Source organism: Mirounga angustirostris, unplaced genomic scaffold (assembly GCF_029215605.1).
Source record: "Mirounga angustirostris isolate CCGP_5_RB_7025 unplaced genomic scaffold, mMirAng1.0.hap1 SCAF_5, whole genome shotgun sequence".
Taxonomy (NCBI): Eukaryota; Metazoa; Chordata; class Mammalia; order Carnivora; family Phocidae; genus Mirounga; species Mirounga angustirostris.
The window spans coordinates 111,172,559-111,191,377 of record NW_026991713.1 but is presented as its reverse complement, the minus strand read 5'-3'; positions in this window follow the sequence as shown (position 1 = coordinate 111,191,377).

The following is an 18,819-nucleotide window of genomic DNA, read 5'->3' as shown; positions in this document are numbered from 1 at the left end:
TTTGGATATTTGCATTCGCAAATATCTTCTCTCATTCAGTAGGTTGCCTTTTAGTTTTGTTGATTGTTTCCTTCACTGTGCAGAAGCTTTTTATTTTGATGTAGTCCCAATAGTTTATTTTTGCTTTTATTTCCCTTGCCTCAGGAAACATCTAGAAAAATGTCGGTACAGCCGATGTCAGAGAGATTACTGTCTGTGCTCTCTTCAAGGATTTTTATGGCTTCAAGAGTCATATCTAGGTCTTTAATCCATTCTGCGTTTATTTTTGTGTATGGTGTAAGGAAGCGGTCCAGATTTATTCACTTACATCTAGCTGTCTAGTTTTCCCAGCGCCATTTGTTGAAAAGACTGTCTTTTCCCCATTGAATGTTCTTTCCTGCTTTGTGGAAGATTAATTGACCATGTAATTGTGGGTTTATTTCTGGGTTTTCTGTTCTAATCCATTGACCTATGTGTCTATTTTTATGCCAGTACAATGCTATTGTAATTACTACTGTTTTGTGATATAACTTGAAATCTGGAATTGTGATACTTCCAGTTTTGTTTTTCTTTTTCAAGATTGTTTTGGCTATTTGAGTCTTTTGTAGTTCCATACAAATTTTAGGATTGTTTGTTCTAGTTCTGTGAAAAATGCTGTTGGTATTTTGATAGGGACTGCATTAAATCTGTAGATGTTTTGGGTAGTATAGACATTTTAACAATATTTGTTTTTCCAACCCGTGAGCATGGAAAGTTTTTCCATTTCTTTGTGTAATCTTAAATTTCTTCTATCAGTGTTTTATAATTTTCAGAGTACAGGTCTTTCACTACTTTGGTTAAGTTTATTCCTAGATATTTTATTGTTTTTATTACAATTGTAAAGGGAATTATCTTCTTAATTTCACTTTCTGCTGCTTCATTCTTACTGTATAGGAATGCAACAGATTTCTGTACATTGATTTTTGTATCCTGTGACTTTACTGAATTCATGTGTCAGTTCTAGTAGTTTTTTGGTGGAGTTTTTCAGGTTTTCTATATAAAGTATCATGTCATCTACAAATAGTGAAAGTTTTACTTCTTCCTTACTGATCTGGATGCCTTTTATTTCTTTTTGTTGTCTGATTGCTATGGCTAAGATTACCAGTACTATGTTGAATAAAAGTGGTGAGAGTGGACATGCCTGTCTTGTTCCTGACCTCAGGGGAAAAACTCTCAGTTTTTTACCACTACGATCATGTTAGCTATGGGTTTTTCATATAAGGTCTTTATTGTGCTGAGATATGTTCCCTCTAGACCTACTCTGCAGGATGCTGTGCTTTGCCAAATGCTTTTTCTGCATTCATTGAAATGATCATATGGCTTTTATGCTTTCTCTCCAGTGTGATGTATCATGTTTGTTGTTTTGCAAATATTAAACCACCCTTGTATAAGTGGAGTGCATTCTTTATTCTTGGTCCCATTGGTAAAAATCACTGACTTGGAGCACTTCTGTGGAGTAGAGTTGATGTGGAGGTGCACTGGATTTAATAATTTGTATTGCTTAATAAGCTCTTGGAAATCCCGACCTCCAAAACCTTTGGCTTTCTTATACTCTCTATGAAATCTGCTTGTGTCTGTTTTATTTTTATTTTTGTACCTATTTCCTGAAATAAAGCCTCATGCCTTCTCTCGTGCTGACCCTTGACCGATTTAATTTTGCCTTTCCCTGATAAAGCCTATTCCTTATCCAGTACTGTAAGACATTATGAATTCCTCCTGGCAGGTGGTGACATATCTTGCATGACAACAGCTAACGAGGCAAACAAATTTTCAAGCATATGCATCAGGGGTATGAAAAGCTCTATCACCTATATCATCATCAGTGGAATTGTTGGGAAAGAAAAGTAAGTGGTGACCAAAGAGATGGGACTCCTTCCGGTCAGGGTCCTGGGATTGTGCCTCTGTGTGGCCCTGGGGCCTGCTACAAAGCAGGTGTTCTGTGCAGGGTGTTGGATGAAGGTTTATGGAAAGACCACGTGGCCTAACACAAGGGCGTGGGGGCTGTAGAAGTGGGGCTGAACAGCCTCAGCTGTTTCTGGTTGGGTGACCTTTAGCAGGTAGTGAATCTTTCTGCACCTCAATTGCCTTCTCTGTGAAATGAAGATAATAACCTTAGAGCAGCGCTGCAGAGATTAGAACTAATAATGTAACACCCGGAACATCTGTGATTCTCCGAGAGATGATATTAGTTAGACTTTGACATTTGCAGATTTACAATCTCTTTTTATTTTTATGAGCTGGCAGAAGATGACATCACATGGTAAACGAAGTCTCACTGAGGCACAGATTTTACACAGGTGGGGCTCTGACCACATATCTATGCGCTTTGGCCCCACAACAAGCCTGAGAAGTAGGGGCTGTTATTTTATGGTGGGATATGGGGACCTAAGGTGATGTACCCACGGTCCCTCTGCCAGAAGTATGAGCCGGGATTGAATCCAGGCAGCCTGGCTGCAGGCCCACAGTGCATCCGGTAGCTCTATGAATTGAAAAAGGGTGTGTTTCTTTGTGAAAAATCTCCACTGAATGCAACAAAACTTATTTAAAATTTAAATGACAGTTAACAAGTGGTTGGAGGATCTGCAAATAAACATGCCCCTCAAAGAAATGTGATGCATGAAAAAGCTCACTCTGCTCTAGTATTGTTTGTGTTGTCATCAGTTTGGGGATCTGTGGGTCTAACAATTATATTACTCATGAATGGCAAGGGTCTACTGTATTATTATTATGAAAGATTCTATTTAAATTAGTGATGTCTCCCAAGGGCTTCCTCCCATTACCAGGTAAGGGTTTCAACTCTTCATATGCTGTATTTTGTACAACAAATTTGATTGATTAGTATTTGCTATGTAAATGTGAGGCTCATACGCAGGACTATTAAAAACTAGCTGTGAAGACAACTAGTTTAGGGGTGCCTGGGTGGCTCAGTCGTTAAGCGCCTGCTTTCAGCTCAGGTCATGATCCCAGGGTCCTGGGATTGAGCCCCACATTGGGCTCCCTGCCCCACGGGAGGCCTGCTTCTCCTTCTCCCACTCCCCCTGCTTGTGTTCCCTCTCTTGCTGTGTCTCTCTCTGTCAAATAAATAAATAAAATCTTTAAAAAAAAGACAACTAGTTTATTTTTCCACACACAAAAAAGAGCACAGGAAATTTTTGGAGTTCAGCCCTTCCGTTCTGGCAGCTGCCTCTTCTCAGAAAGTTCTTCCAAACACCCGAATCACTGAGACCTTTCTGTTTCTAAAAATGACATCTGCATTTCCTGTTTCATTTTGAATTTCAGGTTTGGGGAATGATTCTGCTTGACTCCTGGACTTGCCCTTCTAATAATGCAAATTAATAGTGTTATTTGTATTATTATTTAGTGTTGTCTAAGTGGTAAGCAAGCTAACATTTTGCTGTATGAAGCTGGTTTTCCCCTACTTCACAGACAAAGAAACTAAAGCAGTGAGAACTTATGAATGTGTCCAAAATTATGAACTAGGAAATGGTGGATGTGGGATTTGAACCTAGGCACTGTGACTCCAGAATCCACATTCTTAACATCCAACTTCGCATCCCGTTCTAAGTTGACATTGAACTCTGAGTCGGGGCACAAAATTTCATCAGCAAACAAGAGCTGACGACTCACAGTGTCACTGACACTGTGGAGAACAAATCAACTGTAATCCCTGCCTGTCAACACAGCAACACCTTACTGAACACCCACTGTGTACCAGGCTCTGCAACAAACTCTTTACTTACTTAGAGCAATCAAATAGAGGTAGATGTTCTTATTCCCATTTCTTCAGATGAGAAATTGAAACTCAGGGAGGTCAAGTAACTTGCTCACAGTCACACAGCTGATTAATGGTGAATTTGGGTTGCAAACCCAGATGTTAATGACTCCTCACCTTAGCTTCTTTCCCTTATAATGTGCTGTTAATTTAGAAAATAAAGGTAGACAAGCCTTGACTTTCATGAGAAGTGTCCCCTTCAACTTTCAAAGATTGTTAGAGTACATGTTGTCTTTGCTATGAGGTAATTTGAAATTTATGGTATTTCTGTCTCAAATACAAAGACTTTTGTCCAGTATTTTCACTTTCCATTCCCCTGGTATTGGTGAGGTCTGTCTGCATTTGTGAGATTGTTTAAGAAGAGTATCCAGGACAAAGAAACATTTCTCAGCCTACTTTGAGTGGCAGGCTTGCTCCAATGGATTTGTTGTGTTAGGGTTCTTCACATTAGACATTCTTGATATCTCCAGCTTTGCTTATTGCTAGGCCAAGTGTAAGATGTGGAGAGGTTGCTGGGTCAAGATGCAGAGAAGGGACAGCTTCAGTTTGGGAAAACCGTGGCCAGATAACCTATACAATGGGAAGCAAACACCAAATAATAGTGTTAAATTATTTTCATAGAAGTCAACAGAATAGAATGCAATAAAGTGAAAATGCTCTTCCCTCCTCTGACCAGAGTAGTTCTTTCCAGAAGACATTGTTACTGACAGTTCCTTGGGTATGCTTCCAGAAATTTTAGTAGATTTTAAAAGGTGAATGTTGGATTGGACATCATATTTATTTGGTCTAGGAGAAAGTTTCTTTACAGAAAATTAAGAATGCCCCTTCTGAAAAGGACAGGGAGCCATTTTGTTCATATCTTCCAGGCTCCTCCAGAATGAGTTTTTTATTTGGTGTTTACTTTGCAATCTCCCCTCTCCTCTTTTACTTTTTAGTTCTTACTTTGATATCCCTATAAATTTGTTTCTGCAGGCGCCTGGGTGGCTCAGTGTGTTAAGCGTCTGCCTTCGGCTCAGGTCATGATCCTGGTGTCCTGGGATCGAGCCCCGCATTGGGCTTCCTGTTCAGCAGGGAGTCTGCCTCTCCCTCTTCCTCTGCCCCTCTCCCCACTCATGCTATCTCTCTCTCAAATAAATAAATAAATAAAAATTAAAAAAAAAATTGTTTCTGAATTTTGTTATGGACATGGAGAGTGTGTCCAAATACTTACCTTGGATTGGATGGAAAGGAAAAACAAACAAACAAACAAACCCAGAAAACTTTTGGAAGGATAATCATACCTGAATAAGTGAAGGGGAAGGGTTTATGGCCTGTTCATAAGACTGGGGAAAGAAAAAAAAAGAAGAAAATGGTGGTGCAAATTTGGGCCCAAGATTGATGACTGTGTATAAATGGAAGAGGGGTTGTTGAGAGACAATTCTCCATTTCCTCTCTGTCTTATCTGCAGAGGCACTAACTGCTTTTGTTTTATACCATCTATTCAAGGATGTTTATGTAGTAAACAGCCTCATAAGATTAAGATAGTGTCTCCTAGAGCAAAGGACAGCTTTATTTACTGTCCAGCATAATAAAGATAATGTCTTCTTCTGGGACAAAAATCAGGCAGGTTTACTGCCCATTATAAAACATTTGGGTTCCTTACGCTCAATGCTCCTCTCCTGTAACTCAACTCAGTGTGTGTGCAGGCATCACCTGGCCCATTTTTCATTGCCTTGTGGGAGTTGGGATGGGGACAAGTGGCCCAAATGATGACATTCAGACTATTGCTATTACTGTGAGTAATAAAGTCCTTTGTTTCTGACCCAGGAGTCTCATGTCTTCTGTCAGTATTCATGAAATTGTGTCATGCTAAATTGTTAGCTTGCAAGTAGGGCGAAATCTCAAACTGTTCAAGTTCTTGAATATAACATATAGAATAACAAGAAACATCAGCGACTCAGTGACATGGTGATTCAAATGACATATTTTTCAGATGGCCAAGAAGTCTAAGTCACCGGGAGGCACCAATGAGATGAGATGGACAGATGCTCAATAAACAAACTTACAACCTTCAAGTGTTAGCATCATCTGTAAAACTGAGAAAGATGAGTACAGTTACTAGACAGCCAGGTCTTTGAGTGCCATTCAGTTCGGGTGTGTTGGCTGAGCCCTATCTGGCAGGAGACAGGGAGAATTCATATTCCTGGAAGTCATTAGAGGGATGCCTATAAGGTGGATATCAATAGTTAGAAATAGAGGCCAGGTAAACACCTTTTATGGTGTGTGAAATTCAAAGTAAAGTAAGTTAAATTGCTATTAATTAAACTGAGTCTTATTCTGTAACACATGTCACATATACATTTATGCTCTTAAAAATTTATTGAGGATCCCAGAAAGCTCCTGTTTATGGTCATTGTGTCTATTGATATTTATGGTATTAGAACATAAAACTGAGAAATTTAAAAATATTTATTCATTAATTTATTTAAATGATAAAACAATTACATGTTAGCATAAGTAACTTCTAGGAAAATAACTAATTTGCAAAACAAAAAAATTACTGCAAAAGTGGCATTATTTTATGATTTTTGAAAATCTCTCTATGCCTGGCTTCACAGAAGACATGTGGATTCTCACATCTGCTTCTTTATTCAATCTGTTGTGGTATCTTAGGTCATGTAACCTCTGCAAAAAACCACCACAGAGAAAAAAGAATGAGAGTCCAAAAGGGCAAACAATGTACTCAATGTTTTTTGAAATTAGCTTTGAGCTTGTGGATCCCGCTAAAAGGATCTTGAGGACCCCCAAGGATCCCCAGACTATACTTTGAGAATGACTGATGTAGAGCCAGCATGGTCACAAGATAAAACAAGTATGGTAGCCACAAAAACATATAAACCGGGGCGCCTGGGTGGCTCAGTTGGTTAAGCGACTGCCTTCGGCTCAGGTCATGATCCTGGAGTCCTGGGATCGAGTCCTGCATCGGGCTCCCTGCTCGGCAGGGAGTCTGCTTCGTCCTCTGACCCTATCCCCTCTCATGTGTTCTCTCTCTCTCAAATAAATAAATAAAATCTTTAAAAAAACAAAACAAAACAAAACAAAAAACATATAAACCACTAGTTTAAGAAATAGTGTTGCTGTGATTTTATGGTATGAATAACACAAATTTTAATTTCTGAGATCCTTAATAGAAGTTTCAGAAAGAGCCTGTTCATTCTATTTCCTTTTGTTAATTATGAAACCACTGGACTTCCAGCAGAGAGAGCCATTGGCGTGCCATCAGATCCTTAGGGAACCATTAGGTTTTTTTTGTTTGGTTTGGTTTTTTAAAGATTTTATTTACTTATTTATTTGAGAGAGAGAGGACATACAAACAGGGGTGAGGAGGGGCAGAGGGAGATGGAGAGAATCTTCAAGCAGACTCCATGCCAAGTGTGGGGTTTGATGTGGGGCTTGATCTCATGACCCTGAGATCATGACCTGAGTTGAAACCAATAGTTGGACACTTAACCTATTGAGCCATCTAGGCACCCTGATGGGAATCATCAGGTTTTATAGTTGAGAAAATTTTATTTATGGCTCTAAGAACATAGGATTTTGATAACATTTAAAAATAATACCTTTGCTTCCTTAAGAAGCTTAGAGGCTAATGCCTTATTTAGTGTGATGGAGAGCATGCGATATTTGAGTATAGGTCTGTAATAGTGGGGCAACTTCAGGCAGACTATTTAGCCTCTCTGAGCCTCAGTTTCTTCATCTGCAATGTGGAAGGAATGATGAAACCCAGACCTGTGAGGTTCTACTTATATAACCAAAGGCCTTGGTCTGGTACCTGCCATCTGGGAGGGCACAAGGCTGAATTCTCAATCCTGGCCTCAGTTGGGGCTGAATGGGTCTTTGCAGTCAGCATGATGTGTGCCCAGCGTCTGCTCACACACACCCACCAGCAGAAAAGCTTTATTCTCCAGGCAGCTTCCTTCCATTTCAGAGATGTCTAGTTGTTACAGAATTTAGGGAGTTAATCTCCCTGTTTCATTTCACACTGGCCCCTGCCCCCTGTCTGAGCACAGTCAAATTCTCTTTCACATGATAGCTCTTCAAACATTTGAAGACTTCTGTCTTGTCTCAGTCTTCTTTTCTCCAGAGTAAACATTGTCATATCCTTCTTGGCATTTCAAGCCCTGCCCTACTGTTCATTTTCCTTTGGACACAAAGACAATTTAGTTCTGGACGTCATAAGACCTGTTCAGGTCCAAACCACAAGAGGAATATACTCTTCCTCTCCATTCCCAGCTTTTGGTGTGTTTGAGTGTTAGTTTACTGTGCCTAGCTGTACACAACATCTTTGTGTTATACCATGGTCATTTAAATGCTCTTGGTTGCTCGCTATGTGATTTACCCATGACATCAATCATTGTGTGTGCCCATTGTCAGCTGAGCAAACAGCCCTGGACAGGAGGAAATGCTCTATCAGCTCTCTGCAATTCTGCATTTCTCCATTTCTTTAGTATTACATCGGATGCCATGACATTGACTTCTAGGTTTAGCCTGATGAGTAAGTTAGAACTATGTTGGCTTAAGAAGTGTCTGTGGTCATCTGAAAAGCTGGTGAGTCACTGCCTTCTCTCTGGTAAGCTAACATGAATTTTCACTTAGTTCAGCTTTGGAGCAAGCTGTGGCCTTGCCCTAGATTGCTGTCAGAATACTGACACTTTCCCTGTTGCTGTCTTTCTACAATCTTTAGACATTTTAGTATCTCAGAGGTCAGGACACTGAGAGTTATTAGTCACCCCTAGCATATTCCCATTTCTGACCCAAAGAGCTACAGGAAGTTCCCCTTTAAGTTCTCCAAAACATTTTGAAATTGTGAACTAGAGAAAACACACAGACAGTTTCAGGTGAAACATCTTTTTCTCCAATTCTAGAAAATCCCAGGAGTTTCACAGGTGACTTCACTGCCTTTTTACTTTTCCAACTGGAACTCAGAATGAAACTCTTTGTAGTCCCTCCCAAGGATTGCATTTTCTCTCTACCTTTGTGTATCTTTCATGGACTGTTTGGGAAAATACATCACACCATAAAACCCTAAATTGGGGGTTTTATGATGCTTCATGAGTTTGTGCTCTTTTTTCAATTTGTCACCAGCTCTGCTTGGGCAGGAAGCAGCATGTCCCAGCTCCCAGAACAAGCACCAGAATTTAAGGACTCCGGCTGGTGCAAGCCTGCTCTTACCAGCATGGACATTTGGAAAACTCACCAATCTCTTTGCACTGAGCTGTGCAATCCCTATTAAACATTTATCTTGTACCTGTGGTTGACCAGATAGTCAGTGAAGGGAAGTTTCTCTTTGCAGAAGTATTCCAGAATGGGTAACAGAATTAGAATCTCCTCATTTTGCAAATCCTTAGTGAATTAATATATCTAAGCAATGATCATCAATGGTGTTAACCTCACAAAAGAGAGACCATCAGAAATTATGTTTTTCCTAATAGAAGAACTTACAAAGTAGTCTTGTTAAAAAAGTGAACTTGAATCTCTTCAACATCTCAACAGCTAATCTAAGTTCCTGTTTCTGGGAAACCCAGGGCACAGAGGAGCATGTTAAACAGTATCATGATCATGCAAAGAATGAAATCATGTTGCATGGAGATCAATAGTTGGTTTTTCTATATTGCTGAGTGTATTCCATTGTATGGATGTACTTCCATTTGTCTATCCATTCTCCCATTGAAGGAAATTTGGGTTGTTTCCAGTTTCTCACTAGTATGAATAATGCTGTTATAAGCATACATGTTTTGGTATAAATGTAAATTTTCATTCCCCTTGGATAAATAAATAAGGGCAGGATTGCTGGGCCAAATGGTATATGCTTAATTTTATAAGAAACTGCCAAACATCATCATGGGCATGCAATAAAATAGAACTTTCTCAGGATGGTGTGAGGATTCAATGAGTTAATATACACAAAGTGCTTAAAACAGTGGCTGGCACTCAATAAATGTTAGCAATTGTCACTACTGTTATTACCAATGCCATTAGGCCCAAGCACAACTTTTTTTGTTTCTAAAGGGGGAAGATAAGGAAGGAAAAGATAATTTTGTGGTAACCACATGGACACTAGGAATCACTGACTTTGAATAATTAAGAGATGTGACCTTAATTTGTCATCCACATCTTAGGCTACAGATTATACTCCAGTCTGTTGGTTTTTAATACAGTTTTAATTTTTTAGATTTTAGACTATTTTTTTTTAGATTTAGACTATTTTTTAGAACAATCTTAGATTTACAGAAAAATTGAAAAGATAGTCCAGAGAGTTCCCCTATACCCCACACCAAATTTTCCCTATTATGAACATCTTACATTAATACGGCACGTTTGTTACAATTAATGAATGAATAGCGACACATTATTATTAACTAAAGTTTGTCCTTTTTTCATATTTTCTTAGTTTTTGTCAGATGTCTCTTCTCTGTTTCAAGATCCCATCCAAGATACTACATTATGTTTATTTGTCATGTCTCCTTAGGCTCCTCTTGGCTATGGCAATCCCAGACTTTCCTTGCTTTGGATGACATTGGCAATTTTGAGGGGCACTGGTCAGTTTCCTTGTAAAATGTTCCTCCGTTGAGACTTGTCTGATATTTTTTTTCTCATGGATGGACTGGGACTATGGGTTTTGGGGGAGGAAGACCACGTAAGTGGAGTACTCTTCTCATCACATCATATCAAGGGCACATGCTATCAACGTAATCGATCAATGTTGATGCTCACTTGCATCATCTGGCTGAAGTAGCCTTGGTCAGGTTTCTCCGCTGTAAAGTTACCCTCCTCTCCATATGGTCCTCTGGGAGGAAGCCACTCTGCCGAGCCCACACTTCAGGAGTGGGGAGTTATGCTTCACCTCTTTGGAAATGGAGTATTTACATGAAATTATTTGGACTTCTTCTGCATAAATTTGCCTCTTCTTCCCCCAATTATTTGCTATTCCATTGTTTATATCAGTGTTGACTTATGTTATTTAAACATTCTGTGTATTTTCTAATCTTTTAAAAGTTTATGTGTTTTTAAACCTACACATTTAGGTTGTTTCTTTTGTTGTATTATAAAGAATATTATAATGAACAAGTGTGCATTTAGTTTTTGCTGATATCTTTGCTAATTTATTTAGTATATATTTCTAAAATTAGAATCTCAGAGCAGAAGATACGAACATTTTAATTAATTAATTAATTTATTTATTTATTTTTGCTGTGTATTGCCAAGCTGTTTCCTTGGTGTACTAAGGTTCTACTTCTCTCTGAAGACTATGGCAGTGCCTGTCTCAATACATCTTCCCATGTGTTAAGCCTTAACACTTGTTTAAAGCTTCGTTAAATTAAGAGGAAAAATGTCTCACCCTTTCCAGCAATGAGTAGCATTAAATTTTAAAGATATTTGCTAAGATGATAGAAAATAAAGTGTGGATATTTTAATTTGTGTTTTATCATCAGTGAGGATACATATTGTTTCAAATTTTTGATAAGGGAATTAGTGCAATTAAAATGGTTCTCTGGTGTCAGGCTCACTACTGAACTTTGGTTTGGCTATTACAGAGCTCCTCTTTTCTTCTGGGTCTGTGGGGTCTCCCAGATATTAAAGAACATGAAGAAAAAGTGTGGGGTATAATTTTATCACAATGAAGAAATGGAGTTTCAAGCTTTCCATGATCACTACATAGTATGACTTGGGATAGTCTGGAATAGCACTGAATGAGCACATAACAAAAAAGAGGAGTTTTTGTGATTTACCTGAAGACCTGAATTGGAAACTACAACTGCATTCATTCACTCAACAATTTTGTACTTTATCTAGACACTAAGCTGTGCAATCCCTAGACAATTGTGAATATTGCATCTACCTACTGGGAAGACCTTATAATCTATTTAAGTGTGGTTAATCAGAACTTTTAATAATACATCTAGTTAATCAGTACATTTGGTGCTTTGATGGGGATAAGTATAAAGAGTGAATAAACTTTCTGGGGTTGAGAATGGTTTCACAGGGAAAGTGACATTAAAGCAAGATCTTAAATAATAAGTGTTGAGTTTATCAGCTGGAGAAAGGACAGAAGAACATTAGATACTAAGATGTGGGGAAGCAATGAGTGCTTTTGGAAGTGGGGTAATAAGGCTTTATTTTAGTAGCCATGTGACTAAGTTCTAAAGGAATTAAACAAAAGTGATGTGCATCACTCCAAGCTTGGCCCATTAAAACTTTCCATGCATGCTCTCCCATGCTCTATCTCCTTCCAGGTAACTGGAATGAGGATACCTCTCAGGTGGCTATAAAAGACATATTTGAAGAGAACAGAGACTCTATCACCCTGGCAACCTTAATGATTTTGTGAAAAGGGCTGCCCTACTAATATTTCACCACCAATATATTTTTTTAAAGATTTTATTTATTTATTTGGCAGAGACAGAGATAGCAAGAGCAGGAACACAAGCAGGGGGAGTGGGAGAGGGAGAAGCAGGCTTCCCGCTGAGCAGGGAGCCCGATGCGGGGCTCGATCCCAGAACCCTGGGATCATGACCTGAGCTGAAGGTAGATGCTTAATGACTGAGCCACCCAGGCGCCCCACCACCAATATTTTTAAGTGAGCAAGGAATCGATTCTATTGTCTTTGACTCATTATATATTAAATCTAATAGCTTACTGTATATTTACTAAATATAAATCAACTAATAAATAATAAACCACAGTCAAGGAGGGAAAATAGTGAAGGGCTTCGAATGCCACAGCAAGGAATTTGGGTTTACTACTGCAGAAACAGGGATCCAGAGGGTCATTTTTAAACAGAAAGTGACATGATGAGTGCAAGCATGGAATGAATAGGAGACAGGTTTCAAACCACAGACAAAATCTTGGCCCCAGATTTTTGCTCATTTGATTTCCTTAATGGCCTCCAGCAGATTACATTGACTTCTGGAAGCACCAGATATAAATTCTACTGGAATCTTGAATATTTGCAGAATCCTCAGAAATAAATTAGATGATGTTTGAGGTAAGTTGTTTATTGTCACAAATTCTTCCTCTTCCTTTGTGTATGCCATGTGCAATGTGACTTTTCTGCTCCTTCCCTCAAGAGATGGAGTATGTTGGCTCCCCCCCTTTAAACAGGGGCATGGCCATGCAACTTGCCATGGAACATTAGCACACATGACATTGGTTGGTTCAAAAAGCACTTGCGCATTGGAGTTTGGTCTCTCTTGCTGCCTGAGACTTCCATGTAAAGAAATCCGGGCTGGTCTCCTTAAGAATAAAATAATGTATTGAGAAGGACAGCCAGCACCAACTTCCAGACATATGAAGCCATCTTGGATCAGTCATCTCAAGCAGTCTGTCAGATGATTGGGGACTCCAAGAGTGACCTGAGGTGGGACCAGCAGAAGACCTGCCTAGCTAAGCCCCACCCAAGTTGCCAACCAGGGAATCTTGAACAATAACCCATTAAGTTCTGGGGTATTTTGTTACACAGCTATAGCTAAATAACACAACTAATGGGACATCTTACTGTTGAGAAGATCACAGTTGATGCAAGTGTGGAAGAAATCAGCAATAGAATCAGAAGAAACCCCCATCCACTCAGAACTTTCAAAGACTCAACAGAGCAGCTGCCAATATCCTATTTGAATACATAGAATTTTTTTTGAAACTGGATGAAACTGGACACTAGTCACTGCAGCTTTGTTTCTGACATTTCCTGTCCTTCTATTTTGTCCCTTCGCTTCATTTTAGTTTCCCTTTCAGTGACTTCTACTTTTTATATATTTTAACTGCACAAATTCCTCTCTCCACTTGGGGTAATACCAGAATGTTGAAATTTCTTTTGCTTTGTGGGCACTCTTGTAGTTCTTCCATATGTAGCTCTATTACTTCTTCTTTTCAATTTTTTAAAGATGTCCCTTAATTAGGAAAGAAGAACCTTCTCTAGATTTCTTAATATTTATTTTGATTTCCTCCCAAGAATTCAATATATGATTCTATAATAATCATCTGAAATTATAAATACCATTTATATAAATTTTGGCATAAAACTCTGTCCTCTGTATAACAAGAATTGGCACTATGAAAAAAAAATCAGAATTGCATGGTAGGAAAATTGCTAGATATAAACCACTTGCTCATAAGTCATCCTTTAAATATCATCATAAGAATGTATCCCTCATTGAAGATCCATTTTTTCTTTTCTTAAAAAAATTTATTCCCCTGCCATGTTTTAGGTTTTTGATGTTACATTTTACATCTTTTTTCATTTTATTTATCCCTTAACAAATTATTTCAGTTTTAATTTTATTACTTTTGTCTTTTAACCTTCACACTAGCTTTATAAGTGATTCATCCACTACTTTTACTATATATTTACCTTTTCCAGTGAGTTTTTTTTTTTAATTTATTCACTGTGTATTGGAGAGTCAAATGTAACTGGGCTTCCTGCATTTTTTTTTTTAAGACTTTTATTTACTTTTTGACACAGGGAGAGAGAGAAAGAGACAGTGACAGAGGGAACACAAGCAGGGGGAGTGGGAGAAGGAGAAGCAGGCCTCCCGCCAAACAGGGAGATTGATGTGGGGCTCGATCCCAGGACCCTGGGATCATAACCTGAGCTGAAGGCAGACACTAAATGACTGAGCCACCCAGGCGCCCCTTCCAGTGAGATTTTTACTTTTGTATATTTTCTCATCACTAATTTAGAGCCATTTCTTCTCAGCTTAAAGGAGTCCCTTTAACATTTCTTATAAGGTCAGTGTTGTGATAAACTCCTTTAGTTTTTGCTTATCCAAAGAACTCTATTTCTCCTATTTTGAGTGATAATCTTGCTGGGGAAAATGCTCTTAGTTGGAAGTTTTTTTTCTTTCAGCACTTTGAATATATCATGCCACTTCTGGCCTACAAAGTTTCTGCCAAAAAATCTTCTGATAGCCTTATGGGGCTTTCTCTGTACATACCGAGTTTTTTTCTTGCTGCTTTTAAGATTATATCTTTAACTTTTGACATTTTAATTATAGTGTGTGTTGGTGTGGATCTCTCTGGGTTTATCTTCTTTGCAGTTTTTTGGGCTTCCTGGACCTAGTCATCTCTTTCCTTGTTAGAGTAGGGAAGCCTTCAACCATTATTTCTTCAAATAAGTTTTCTGGCCCTCTCTCTCTTTTCTTTCTGCAACCCCTATAATGCAGATGTTATTCAGCTTGATGTTGCCCTACAAGTACCTTAAAATAGCTTCACTTAAAAATCTTTTTTTTCCCTGCTCTATTTGGGTGAGTTCCCTTGCTTTGTCTTCCAGCTCATTGATCTGTTCTTCTGCTTCAGCCAGTCAGCTGTTGAAACCCTCTACTATATTTTTTAGTTCAGTTATTGTATTCTTCAGCTCTGTGACTTCTGCTTGGTACTTTCTTTTATATTCTGACCTTTTGTTGGAGTTCTTACTGTGTTTTCCTCCATTCTTCTCCTTAGTTCAGTGAGCATCATTATGACCATTACTTTGAATTCTTTCTCAAGTAGATTATTTACCTCGATTTCATTAAGGGTTTTGTTTTTGTTTTTGTTTTGTTTTTAGGTTTTGTCTTATTCTTTAACTAGGAACATATTCCTCTGTCTCCTCATTTTGCCTGATTCTCTGTGTTTGTCTGTACCAAGGGAAACAGCTACATCTCCCAGTATTGAAGGAGTGGCCTTGTATAGAACATGACCCATGGGGATCAGAAACTCAATCCCCCTGGCCACCAGGCACTGCAAGGTTGTCCCCAGTGTAGGTTGAACACACCTGCTGGCTGTGGTGGGCCCATGTCCATGTTGTGTGTGCAGGGACAGGGCAATTGCCTGGCTGTGGTTCAGCTGTAGTGTGTTGGAGGTGAGGTGTGTGCCTGGCTGGCGGTCGTGTGGCTGTGGTGTGGAGGAAGTGGGGCACACCCACCTGCACTAGCAAGTTAGAGGAAGATGACCAAGATGGCACCTCTCAGCCCGAGCATTAGCAAGGTAGAGAGAGATCACAAAAGTGGTGCCTGGCAACACTTCCTTCTCTGACGGGAGTCCTAGTGGGTTCCTGCCTCTCTGGCAGTCACTTTAATTAGTAAGTGAGTCTTCCTCACATATGGTCTAGGTGCTTTTCAAACTGCTGGGTCCCAGGACCTATGAATCTGTACTCCATCCCTTTAAGGATAGGTTCTCTGTTCCCTACAATTCTATGGTTCCCTTGGACATAATCTCCATTGATTTTACAGTCTGGAGTCTCATCTCACCAGTTTAGGACCCAAGGGCTAGGGTGCCTGATATGGGCACAAACTCCTTGCACCTCAGGGAAAAACTTCATATTTTTGGGATCCTTCCCAATTGTGGATCACCATGCGTAGGGTGGTGTTTTGCCTCATTTACTCGTCTCAGTGTGGCTCTTTATTCCTTGTTGCAGAGACATTCTTCATCTAGTGTGCAGGACATCTTCAGAGGAAATTATTCCATATATAGCTGTACATTTGTAGTGTCTGTGGGAGGAGGTAAGTTCGGGATCTTTCTAAGCTGTCATCTTGAAGTGTCTCTTTGATTCATCTTTTCTGTCTAAAAAATCTTGTATCTTTTGGCCAAAACTTTAACGTCACTGTGGCTCTTCTTTGAAGTTTATGCATTTAATCACTAAATGTTCAGCAAGAAAAAGCATGATTATTGAAGAATAATATTAATTCAACATGCTAAGTGTAATAGTAGACATGCACAGGCATTACAGGGGTTCAGAGGACTGTGGGTGTGTTTGGGGGTGTGCGTGTATAAAGAAAGGCCTGGAAGGAAGAGATATTGGAGTTCAGATGTAAATTACAAATAGGAGTTTGTCATGAGAAGCATAGGATTGAATGGGTGTTGGAAGCAGGCACATGGGCTGAGACACAACTATGCAGAGCAGGTGCACACAGGGAGCACGCAGTGTGAGGCAGAGGTGAGGAAAGGGTGGCTAGAGGGTCTGGCCAGAGCAGGAGGCTTGAGAGCCCCGTGTTGAGGAGCAGACTTCAGCTTGTCACACATAGTGAGCCACTGGAAGATTTCATTAAAGGAGTGATGCTGAAGATCTGATGGATTTGAAAGGTCAAGACCCCTGGAGGCTATACCTAATAGAGAATGAGGACCTGGAAGAGAGTAGTGCCAGTTTTTTGGTTTTGTTACTAGGCAAAACTTGGGTAACCTTCGTTTCAAACTTTCCCCCCCAGATTTCTTCAGCTTAATTAGCTGCAAAGAATTATCTGTAAGTAAGAACTGAAAAGAGCTGTCATGTCCAAGGGGCAAGAATGAAAAGAAGAGATAAACTAAGAAAACTTTAGAAGACTAAGCTGGCAGAACTTAAAATTAATTGGGTGTGGGAGGTAAGGGAGAAAGAGTTAAGGGTGACTTTTGGACATCTGGTTTGGAGCCAGATGGTAGAGCCCTGACACTGGGGCACAGGAAGAGATCCAGGTCACCATCAGCAAGGAAAGGGACCTCTCCGACCTTCTGCGGGACATTCCCTGCCAGAGTAGAACCATTAGTCCTTGGCTTGTTTTGCTGGACAGAAAACTGGTTAAATTAATCCAATTGGAACTTGCCTTCTTTGCCCCATCCTCTTAATCCTTTGTGCCGGGAGACGATTTTGGCTGGAGGATGAGGAAGAGAGTCAAGCTTTGCTAGGTACAGTGGCAATATGACACAATCGATGGCAAATTTGTTGATTTAGGGCAAGTGATAGATACACAGTAAATTTCCCAGAAGCTGTTATCGCACTGTGGGGAGATCTAAACCTCACTTCCTGATCACCGTGGCCAAGGCAGGATTTTCTATCTTTTCAAGATTAAGATAGTTCTCATCTCGCCATTGACAATGGTCGTTGGCACGATGCAACGCGTAGCTGGCTGAATGATGGAGCTGCACGGATTGCTGCCTCTTTTAACACAGGCAGTTCCTTGTGTAAATACTGGTCAGGAAAGAGACTTTTCTTTCTTTCTTTTTCTTTTTTTTCAAGAGAAGCTGTTTTAATTAAACAAAGGGCAGGAAGTTCCTTCCTGAATCGTTACAACCCTGCTGATTATATGAGCAGTGTGCTGATTACAAACTGCCCCTTGGCCAATGCCACTACAGTTACCAGAATTCTTGTTAAATAACATTTTCCCAAAAATGATGGGAGAAAAATCAAACAATGGAGCATAGAATTGTTAATAGATAGGGACAAACAAAATAAATATAAAATCTTTCATGCCTCTTCACTTTGAGATAAAGGAAAAAAAGTGTACACCTTTCTTTCTAGAATATAATGGGTAGGTAAAAAGTCAGCTTCATGGACATTATTATATGCATGTTAACTTCTGGTGCTCAATGCAATCTTTTAAAGAAAGGTAAAATGGTTTTTTTAAAATTTTTTTTAAAGATTTTATTTATTTATTTGTGAGAGAGAGAATGAGAGACAGAGAGCATGAGAGGGAGGAGGGTCAGAGGGAGAAGCAGACTCCCTGCCGAGCCGGGAGCCCGATGCGGGACTTGATTCCGGGACTCCAGGATCATGACCTGAGCAGAAGGCAGTCGCTTAACCAACTGAGCCGCCTAGGCGCCTGAGGAAATGAGTTTTTATTTTATTTCATTTTTTTTATTTTTTTAAAGATTTTATTTATTTATTTGAGAGAGAGAGAATGAAAGACAGAGAGCATGAGAGGGGGGAGGGTCAGAGGGAGAAGCAGACTCCCCGCCGAGCAGGGAGCCCAGTGCGGGACTCGATCCCAGGACCCCAGGATCATGACCTGAGCCGAAGGCAGTCGCTTAACCGACTGAGCCACCCAGGCGCCCCGAAAGGTAAAATGTTTTAAGTAGAGGTTTATATTCTATATCATTTAAACAACACAGATAAACAAAAAAGAAGAAAATACAAGGCTCTCATAACTACACCGTTCTGAGATAACCTGTGTTAAAATAACTTTTCAGCTTTCTTTCCTTAAACCCAGGGTGAAGAGAACACTATTGGCCAGAGCTTGTCCTGGGAAGAGCACTGTCTGGGTCTGAAA